This window comes from Arachis duranensis, unplaced genomic scaffold (assembly GCF_000817695.3).
Source record: "Arachis duranensis cultivar V14167 unplaced genomic scaffold, aradu.V14167.gnm2.J7QH unplaced_Scaffold_354584, whole genome shotgun sequence".
Classification (NCBI taxonomy): domain Eukaryota; kingdom Viridiplantae; phylum Streptophyta; class Magnoliopsida; order Fabales; family Fabaceae; genus Arachis; species Arachis duranensis.
Window position 1 is genome coordinate 1,247,849 of NW_026264910.1, and position 10,889 is coordinate 1,258,737.

The following is a 10,889-nucleotide window of genomic DNA, read 5'->3' on the forward strand; positions in this document are numbered from 1 at the left end:
TATGTCTATACTCTCATGATTGTGAACATGATTCGTATGCTTAGCCATAACTCTTCCTTCATTAAGCTCATCTATCATCATACCACTAATTTCTAATTCCACTTTCCTAACTCACTAATTTCTTTAGCCACCGACTTAACTTCACTTACACTTAACTTTCTTTAATCATTCTTTCAAAGTATGATGAGAAATGCTTAATTTGTGAGAGTTGTTTATTTTATTGAACATTGAATTCTTGGTTTATGTTCCCACTTATTCTTATTTGCAAACCAAGTTTTCAATTCACATCATGATTACTTTTCACTCCTACATTGCGAATATACCTATTATTTGCTATGTGCTACATGCTTAATTGCTATCAATTTTTTTTTCAGGATGTCAGACAAAGGAAAAAGAAAATTAGCATCTTCCAAAAAGAGGAAGAGAACACCAGACCCTACTTTTGCATCCCTTCTACCCTATGCTCAAAACCCTCTAAATGAAATAGAGAAAGCAAACCAGATGTTGCCAGCTCCGGATGAAGTCAAATTTCCCAATCTCAACTGTGAACTCAGATTCCCATCCTACAATTCAAAGAATCTGAATACTGAGAAGAAGCTAGTTATCCCATCAGATTTGACTGACATCATCCACCAACGCATTGATCGGATGGGTTTGGCTTTTGTGGATAGAGAGTTGAGCCGGGTGAATTGCTCTTGGGTGCAGGAATTTTACTGCAATTTCTTCCGCCACACCCTTGATTCGGTACTTGTTAGAGGGATTGAAGTACCTATTTCAGAGCAAGCCATTGAGGATGCCATTACCTGCCGGCCTAAGACCAGTGACACTGATGCCTTCCTACAGGATGAGATAGACCTTCATTGCATGACCTTCGATTTTGACGCACTGAGAGCCGTGGTTGCTACTCCAGATGCCCCCTGGGTGATGGATGCCGAGAATAAGATACCCAAGGGGATGCTCTTCAGTTATCTAAGCAAAGAGGCCAATATTTGGTAGCAGATTTTCGCTCACTACGTCATGCCTACTACCCACTTCATAGAGATCTCGGTTACTATATTGATCTTGATCAGCTGTGTGATGGAGGGAAAAGATGTTTATTACCCTCAGCTGATCAAGCGATTTATGTGGAGAGCCCATATCCGAGGCATCTTTCCTTTCCCGGTTATGGTCACTCAGTTGATTCAGAGAGCCGGAGTTCCGTGGCACCAGGATGATGTATCGCCACCTCCATCGCTCCCTCAGAAGGAGCCAGTTACCATTCCATGGGGAACCTGGGTGCACGAGAAGCTCGCCTCTCGACGCCGATCTTGGGCTAGAGCAGCAGTTGAGGGAGCTGGACCCTCTTCATCATCAGCCCCTGCAGGAGCATCTACCTCAGCCGCAGCACTTCCTATGCCACCACCGGCCGCACCTCAGTCGACTTACTTACTAGTTCAGCGTCTCTTCCACTACATGGAGCGCAGCAAGCACCAGATCATGCGTCGCCTGGACCGGCTTGACCAGCTGTTTGTGGCCCAGGGCCTTGAGCTACCCCCTCTACCAGTGTCTTCCAGTTCCGATGAGGAGACCCACGAGGAGGAGCAGCCCGATTTACATGATGAGAGTACTCATGAGGAGGAGCCAATTCACGTGGAGGTACCACCCCAGACTCAGGAGACTCGGCCTCAGCCGGTACCACAGCCAGAGCCAGAGCCTACCGGTGCACCTATCCCTGATCCTCAGGATTAGCATTGAGGACGATGCTTGATCTTAAGTGTGGGGAGGTTGCTGGTGGCACCATTAGAGGACCGGTGAACATTTTAGCTATTTCCTAGTTATGCTGTCTAGTTATCAAATTTTGTGCACTTTTGTATATACTTGTCATTTTGGTTTATCTTGGGATACTCTTTCTGCGTATTTTGGATTTTAGATGTTTTGGATGTGAGATTCCATACTTTTAGTTGGATTTTTCTTTATATACATTTGCATATCTTTCTTTTTAGCTTATGGTTGTGATTAGGAACCATGTTGAATTGATAAAACTTAGCCACCCTTTTTGCATAAGAAATTGGTTTTAAATTGATGAAGGAAAGGGTAAACTAGGGAATTTTTTTTAGAATTTCTCAATCACAACAATGCTTAGTCAAATATTGAGATTTTCCAAGGAACTTAATTATAGGGCACCAACCCAATTGATTGAAAGAAAAAAAATATTTTTGTGAAACTTGCTTGAATTCTATATTTTGTGAAGCATGTATTGAGCTAAGAACACAAGCTTGTGAGACTTGAGCCTATTGATGTGGTTACATTTTATAACCACTTATTTTTTTCCTTCTTGTGTGCAATTATTCCCTTTCTATGATTGTGATCCTTTATTTGCTTGATTCTATATGTCCATTTATTTCTTGTATTCATGTATTTGTATGATTGAGGCCATTATTTCATTAGCTCACTTTTCCAAATAGGCTACCTTTAACTCTCCATTGTTAGCCAATTTTGAGCCTACGCTTAACCAACTTATTCTCATTTTAGCACATTACAAGCCCAAGGCGGAAAACTAATGAAAGCCCCTTGCTTGGATCTTTGATTAGCATAGCCTAATGAGAGTGTTCATTATTCAAAGTTGGTGAGGCTTGGGAACATCGGATGGGATAAAAGGGGTAGTTACACTTCCACATTTAGGAATTGGGAATATATTCATGTATTGATTAAATGTATAGACCTTGTGCATTGACGTTCTTGTATATAGTTTGAAAGAAAGACAAAAAAAAGAAAGAAATAAGAAAAAGAAAGAAAAAAAACAAAAAAAAAGAAAAAAATAAGAAAATGAGAGAAAAAAAATGAAGAAAATGAAAAGAAAGCAACCAAAGGGGACAAAATGACCCAAAGAGAAGCTCAATAAAAGGAATCAATGCATAAGTGTTATGAACCAAGAAATAGAATGCATGAGTATATGAAAAAAAAGGAAGTGAAGAATGGGTAGTTAGGTTAGCACTTAATTGTATAGGTCATTATATAGGTTAAGTGGGAAAGTTTAAGCTAATCAAAGATTCAAGTCCTAGTCCACTAGCCATATATGATCCTACCTTGACCCTAACCCCATTAAAACTTAAATGAAAGACCTCACGATGAATGTATGCATACATTGAATAGGTGTTGATTGTTAGAAGAAAATCAAATTTTGGAAAGCATGACTAGAAGAGAATTGAGTGAATTAACCCTTAAACACTTGAGTGAATAGAGCAGATACACATCCGGTGAGGGTTCAAAAGTTCAGTTACATGTGTTCACCCATATTATCTATATTCTTGCAAGCTTGAATTTCTTTTGATAATTCAATACAATTGTGGGTTGGACTCGATTCATATTGCCCTAGTTCTTGTGCTTACACGTGTTCTCTTGGGAATTGATTTGTTTGAACCAAGTATTTTCATTCACTATAGATAGTTGCATTTAGATAGGTTCATATGGTTTAGTTACATTTAATAAATGTCATACCCTTTAGTTCCTTCTTATTTTAGCATGAGGACATGCTAAGGTTTAAGTGTGGGGAGGTTGATAAACCCCATTTTTAAGGTTTATCTTTTATTGAATTTATAGCATTTCATCAACCTTTTGTCACATTTAGCCAAGGAATTAGCATGATTTTGTAATCTCTCCCGTATTTGCGCTTAAGTGTAAAAACATGCTTTTTAAGCCTTATTTTGATGAATTATAATCCCTCCTTAATTCCATAAGATGCCTTGATGTGTTTGCCAGTAATTCCAGGATTGAAATAGGCTAGGCATGGATCAAAGGATCAAGGAAGGAAGCATACAAGTGGAGAGAAGCATAGAAAAGCCAAACAATTGATCTCGGCCAAGCACGCGCATGCGCACAAGGCGCTCACGCACACATTGCGGAATCGGCCAGGGACTCGCACGCGTACCATGCGTGCATGCGTCGTAGTCCACACGTGATCTCATTAAAGCAACACGTGCCTGGTGATTTTGGAGAGTTTCTGGACCCATTTTGGCGCCAGAATTCTGGTAGAAAGGATTAAAAGGACCAAGGATGAAAGGGGAAGGCATAGATTGATTCACTAGGAGTTAGTTTTAGTTTAGAGTTAGTCTTCTAGAGAGAGAAGCTCTCACTTCTCTCTAGAATTAGGATTAGGTTTAGGTTAATCTCTCCTCTTAGATCTAGGTTTAATTCATGCTTTAATTCACTTCTCCTTTATCAATTCTTACTCTTCTCCTCTTTCTCTTTCTAGTTATATGCTTTAATAATTGTAATACCTTATTTTGTTTTGGAACGATTGTTGTTCCTTTGTTTTCTTTCAATAATGCAATATTGAGATAATTCATGATAATTGTGGTTTCCTTGATTGTTGTTGTTAATTCTTTGCATTCAATTGTTGTTAGAATTCATTCTTGTTGTGATTTACTATATTTTTCTTTTGTACTTTCCAAGTGTTTGATTAAATGCTTGGAAGAATGTTAGAATAGAATTCTATGTTCTTGGCTTGAGAAGGTAACTTAGGATTTCTTGAATTACTAGTGTCCAATTGATTGATAGTTGATAGCCATTGACTCTAGCCTTCATTAATCCAATTAGTGAAAAGGTAGGATTTATGGACTAGGATTGATATAACTCACTTGACTTTCCTTGGTTAATTGACTTAAGGATGACTAAGTGGGATTAATCATTGCAACTACCATACTTGTGGCTAGTGATAATGATGAAGACCCTTGACAACCAAACCTTGCCAAGACCATTTTGTTAATAAAATTTCATTACCCTTTACTATTCATGTTTCTCGTCTAAAACCCCAAAATAAACAAGTTCATAACCAATAACAAGAACACTACCCTGCAAGTCCTTTGAGAGACGACCCGAGGTTTAAATACTTCGGTTTATAGATTTTAGGGGTTTGTACCTGTGACAAACAAAATTTTTGAATGAAGGGATTATTGTTGGTTTAGAGACTATACTTTACAACGAGATTTCATTTATGAAATTCTAAATCGTCATTTATCAATTCATCACGTTCCAACCCCAAAATGCTCCACATTAACTTCAACGTTAATGGCACTAACGTGACCACTAACGTTGCCTCATGATCCTTCACAAACGTTATTGGGAATCATCTTTTCCAATAACGTTGCATTGTGCCCCCTTTTCCCACGTTAGAGTTCACGTTAACTAGGTTAACATAGCTCTTAATGTGGGCATGCCTAAGCTTCGAGAGCGTTAGTGACACTTACCTTTGTCACTAACGCTCCAAACGCCCCTCCTCTCCACATTAGAGTTTAGTTTAACTAGGTTAACGTGGCCACTAACGTGGTAGTGAATGCAATCTCCAACGTTAGTGACAAAGGTGAGTGTCACTAACGTTGGCTCATCATGCTTAGCTCCACGTTAAGATTCACGTTAGTAGTCTTAACGTGACCACTAACGTGGGCAATATTGGCTTGATCCAACGTTAGTGACAAAGGTGAGTGTCACTAATGTTGGCATTGTCTTCCCCTTCCACGTTAGAGTTCACGTTAACTAAGTTAACGTGACTCTTAACGTGACCAATTGCCAATTTGGAGCGTTAGTGGTGTTCACTTTTACCACTAACGCTGGAGCTTCCTTTTTCTCTATGTTAACTACCACGTTAATATAGTTAACGTGGCAATTAACGTGGGCTTATGATGGCTTCGCAAGCGTTATTGGTGGTCACCTTTTTCATTAACGCTACAAGCTTGTCCCTATTCCACGTTAGTGGTCACGTTAATTAGGTTAACGTGACTACTAATGTGGCTTCTTCTTGCTTCCTTTGTGCTGAAATCAAGCAAATAAAGTGTATTAAAGCTCTAGCCCAAGTCATGAGATTAGGCATCATCAATTTATCATTCAATCCTTGCATAATCCTTAAGAAATCATGTAAAATTCACAATAGTTGCTTGAATCAAGGTGTAAATGAAATTTCATCCAAAACTTGCTTATTTCCTAAGAAAATGCATGAAACTACCCTAAAACAGTAAAGAAAAGGTCAGTGAAACTGGCCTAGATGCCCTGGCATCACAACACCAAACTTAAAGCTTGCTTGTCCCTAAGCAAGTATTGAAACATAGGAAGAATGAATGAAAGAACAAGATGAACAAGCAATTATAATAGAAGTTACATCCCTGGTTTATGCGGTTTCATGCATAGCAACTTAGGTTCATTCCTTTACTAGCTTCCAGGCCTTTATCATGCCCTTGAATACTTGCTTGATTGCATCCTTTGAGACTTCTTAATTATTGATACTCCCTTCCCTTCTAGGGTTTATTGCATTCCTTTTTAGGCTAAGTGCTCTGTAAGAGGGCAACTCTTTAAGATAAGTTTTCAGCCAACACTCCCGAACCATTTGGTTCAAGGTGCTAGGTGTTAAGACACCCCTAAGGACTTACTCCTTCAAGTCTCTTTCCCCCATACATACACACCACAGGCATATAGTTTGTTATTTTTCTTCCTTGAGACCTTGGTGTCCAGCACCTCTTTGGGTTGCTAAGTGTTCTGTAGCACAGGTTACTCTTGATAGTGGACTTTCAGCTGATAATCTCGGATTAGTTAATCCAAGTTACCAAGTGATAAGGCACCCCTAAGAGCTTATTCATCAAAGCATATCCTTTGCACATGAACACCACAGACACATGCCTCAATCTTCAAACCCTTGGTGCTTAGCATTATTTCTTATTGTTTTTCTTTCCTTTTCACTTTTATTCCTCTTTCTCTTTTCTTATTAGGATCCTATCAATTAGCTAGTCTCCTGGGGTGTGTTTCAAGCATATGATTCAGGGTAGATAGTTGCCTTCCTACTTTGTTGGTGAACCAACTTAGCTAATCAATCACCCTACCACAAACATTCAGGATTTACTTCATAATACAACTCCACTCTTGTTCTTTTCATAACATCTTCTTTTTGATTGACTTAAAGGACAAGCATATATATAAGTAAGATAAAAGTGAAAGCTAGGGACTAGACCAACACACTTAGACTTACACAACTAAATCTTAAAGACAGAATTAAAAATTCCTAAGCTACTATGGAAGCATGTTCTATTTTATACATGATTTTTCTTATTTAAATCTTCCAAAAGATAAAACTGGGAGGGAATTCCACCACCGTTTACTTATCGGAATGCTCATGTTCTTTTGCTTCCTTGTCTTCTTTGTGTCCACTTGTGCTTCCTTTCATCCAATTCATTCTGGCTATTTTCCAATCTTATGGTGCCTTCTTTACGACCTTTTCTCATTCCACTCGTGCTAATTCATCCTTTACGTCCTCATATCTTGTGATCCCAAGGTGTAATATAGGTAGTTGTCTGACTAAGTACCTGAGCCTGGCTTGGGTGTTTACATGATATCCAGTCTCACTCATATAGACCCCTTCCGAAAATGCTCTGTATTCATCGAAGAGATCTGCCTATTCTCTTTGTTTCTGATGCATATTATGAATGTGTGCACCTTGATATGCTTGGATGTTGATCAGCTTTTGGAAGGCTTCTTGTTGTTGGTCTTGCTTTTGGTTCAAGTTTTGGAGTGATTCACTCCACTGTCTCCCTTGCTCCAATTGCTGCTCCATCAATTGTTTTTGCCACTCTCCTTGTTGATTCATCCATCTTGAGAGTGATTCTTCTTGGGGGTCCATTATTTGCATTTGAAGCTCCTTCTGTGCCCCTTGATTCTCCATGTATTGCCTAGACAATGCATCAATAGCTTCTTGTAATTGATGCATGTCTAAAGTGGGTGGAGCTTGTTCACCGGGGTTTCGCCCTTCTTCCACTTGTTGGGATGGCCTCTTTCTTAGTCTTCGCTGAGGTAGGGGAGGTGCAACGGCATGCATCCGTCAAAGAGAAATTGGAAGGCCAACTTTTATCCATTCGGGGTTTCCATCTTTGAACACCACCCCAGCTTTGTTGCAAAGATGGAGAATAGTGCTGGGGTTGCCTAACCTTCCTCCAGAATCACTCTTCTCAGCAAGCTTTCGAATGCCTTGGGCTATGAGTTCATGAACCTTGATTTCTCCTCCCTTCATTATGCATTGCACCATTGTTGCTCTCTTAAGGTTTACCTCTTAGTTTTTTCCAGCTGGGAGGATGTATTTCCTTACAATTTTGAACCACCCCTTAGCCTTAGGAAGGAGGTCTCCTCTTTTTATAAATCTGGGTTTCCCATGGGGATCTCTGTCCCAATCCGCTCCCTGTACGTAGATGTCTTTCATAATCTGATCGTGGTTGGGTTTGTTATCTATTCTCGATTGATAGCTCTCTTTTGCAAAAGGTATGGTCCGCAGCTTTAGCACCCTCATGATGCTCATGGGACAAAAATCCACCATTACCCCTCTCACGAAACTTGTATATGATTCATCTGCCTTATCATATATGACCGCATTTGCATAAAACTCTCTTACCAGAGTTGCATTCACCCTTGTAATCGGATCGGTGAGGAGCTCCCATCGACGTTTTTCTACCTTCTCTGTGATTTCGGGGCACTCAGTTTTTGTGACTTGAAAGCCTAACTCATATATGACTTCTTTCTCAGCCATCCACCCAAATTGTAATGCATGGTAAAAGGTTCTAAATTTCTTTTCATCAAAAGGAGGCTGTTCTATGGGTTCCTTTCCCTTTCGCCTCTTGGAGCTTGATGATGCCATGCAGGAGACTTGGTTTGTGGAGATATTGAGTGTGTGTGTTTAGGAGAAAGAAGAGAGATATGGATGGGAATGACACTTACATATGGGAAGGTGTAAAGTGGGGATCATTTATATAGAAAGATGATGGGTGTTTGAAGGGTGTGGATTGATGGCATGGCTTAGTGGTGAACGGCTGGGGTTTTGCATTGGATGGGCACAAGGATCACTTCCTTTATGAGGGTCTTGATTCGGTCTCCAAGGCTATCCTACTCCCAATGTTGCATGGCAACACTTCCCAAGATACTCCCCTTGAGGACAAGTGTGCATTTTCCTTAGTATAGTGGCCGAACCTCCCTTCTTTGATTGTCCTATCAAGTTCCACCAATCCCCTTTTTGATTCCCTATACAAGACAAAAAGAATGCAAAAGTCAAGTGAATTTTTGGTGGGAAAAATTAAAATATGAAATGGCTACTATAAAAATATTTTTTTTGTTTTTAAATAACTAAATGCTATTCACGAATGTAAATCAACCGATCATTCAATTACCTATACATGCAACGTTGGTAACACCAAACTTGTTTGTGGTCATATGGTGCAACAGGGTTTGATTAAGACTCTAAGATTAACATGATATGGGTTGTATTCATACAATCTTAGTATGCCTTGAACACCAAACTTGTTGTTCACTATATGATGCATATAAAAATTCTTCTAAGTGTTCGTCAAAGTTGATTTAGAATCCATGAACTTTGCCTTATTAACTAATATTAGAGATTAAAAAGAAAGGGTATAGAACATGGGTTGCCTCCTATGAAGCGCTTCTTTAGCGTCATTAACTTGACGTTTGGCCTTTGTCAGGGTGGTTGGTAGTGCTTCAAATCTTCCCCCCTTGTAGTGAATTTGTCTCCATTGGCTTTGTTAAGAAGCTCCACATATTCTAAGGACAAGATTTTATTGATGGTGTATACTGGAGGCAGCTGAGATGGAATGGTGGGGAGATGAGGTGGTATAGATGGAAAGTAGGTAGAGACCACTTCATCTCCTAGAGAGAAATCTTCTGTAGGGATCTTCTTGTTTTTCCATCCCATTGGGGCTTTTTTTCTTGTGTTCCTTGATGTCACTTTGATCCTTGTGGTTTCTTATTTCACGAGGGTTTTGTTGCTTGTCTCATATGACTCTAGTGGGTCTAGTTCCTCTTGGATTACACTTGGTTGTTGCTCCCTCTGATCACATTGGTTGTCACCAATGGGGATTTTCAGGTGTGATGCTTGTGCTCCCATGCTTACCTCTTCCATCAACCCCTTATTGTGCTCTTCCTCTGACTCTTTGTTATCATGATCTGCTTCTTGTGAGGGTTTGAAAACACTGAAGGTGAGCTGCTCATCGTGTATCCTCAATACTAGCTCTCCTCGCTCCACATCTATAAGCGCCCTAGTTATGGCTAAAAATGGCCTCCCCAGGATGATGGGATGGATGGGATTCTCTGCCATTTCAAAGATAAAAAAGTCCGTAGGCAAGAAGTAGTTCCCAACCTTCACTAACACGTTCTCAACCACTCCTATGACCTGTTTTTGAGTTTTGTCAGCCAATTTGATGATTACGTCTGTGGGTGTTAGCTCATTGATTTGAAGTTTTTTCACGAGAGATAGAGGCATTAGGTTGATACTTGCTCCCAGGTCACAGAGCTCCTTTTCATTCATTGTCTATCCTATAGCACAGGGAATGTAGAAACTCCCTTGATCCTTCTTCTTTGTACGTGGCTCTGTTTGAATGAGAGCACTGCACTCCTTGTTCATCTTTATTATTTGTCCACCCTTCAATGAACTCTTTTTGGCCAGAAGTTCCTTTATGTACTTTGGTGGACGAAATTGTGATCATCAATGGCGCCATCAACATGGTACTCACAATTGTAATCTCAACTATTCATCACAACTTCGCACAACTAACCAGCAAGTGTACTGGGTCATCCAAGTAATAAACCTTACGCGAGTAAGGGTCGATCCCACAGAGATTGTTGGTATAAAGCAAGCTATGGTCACCTTGTAAATCTTAGTCAGGCAAACTCAAATGGTTATGGATGATGTATGAATAAAACATAAAGATAAAGATAGAGATACTTATGCAATTCATTGGTGGGAATTTCAGATAAGCGTATGGAGATGCTGTGTTCCTTCCGTCTCTCTGCTTTCCTACTATCTTCATCCAATCCTTCTTACTCCTTTCCATGGCAAGCTGTATGTAGGGTTTCACCGTTGTCAGTGGCTA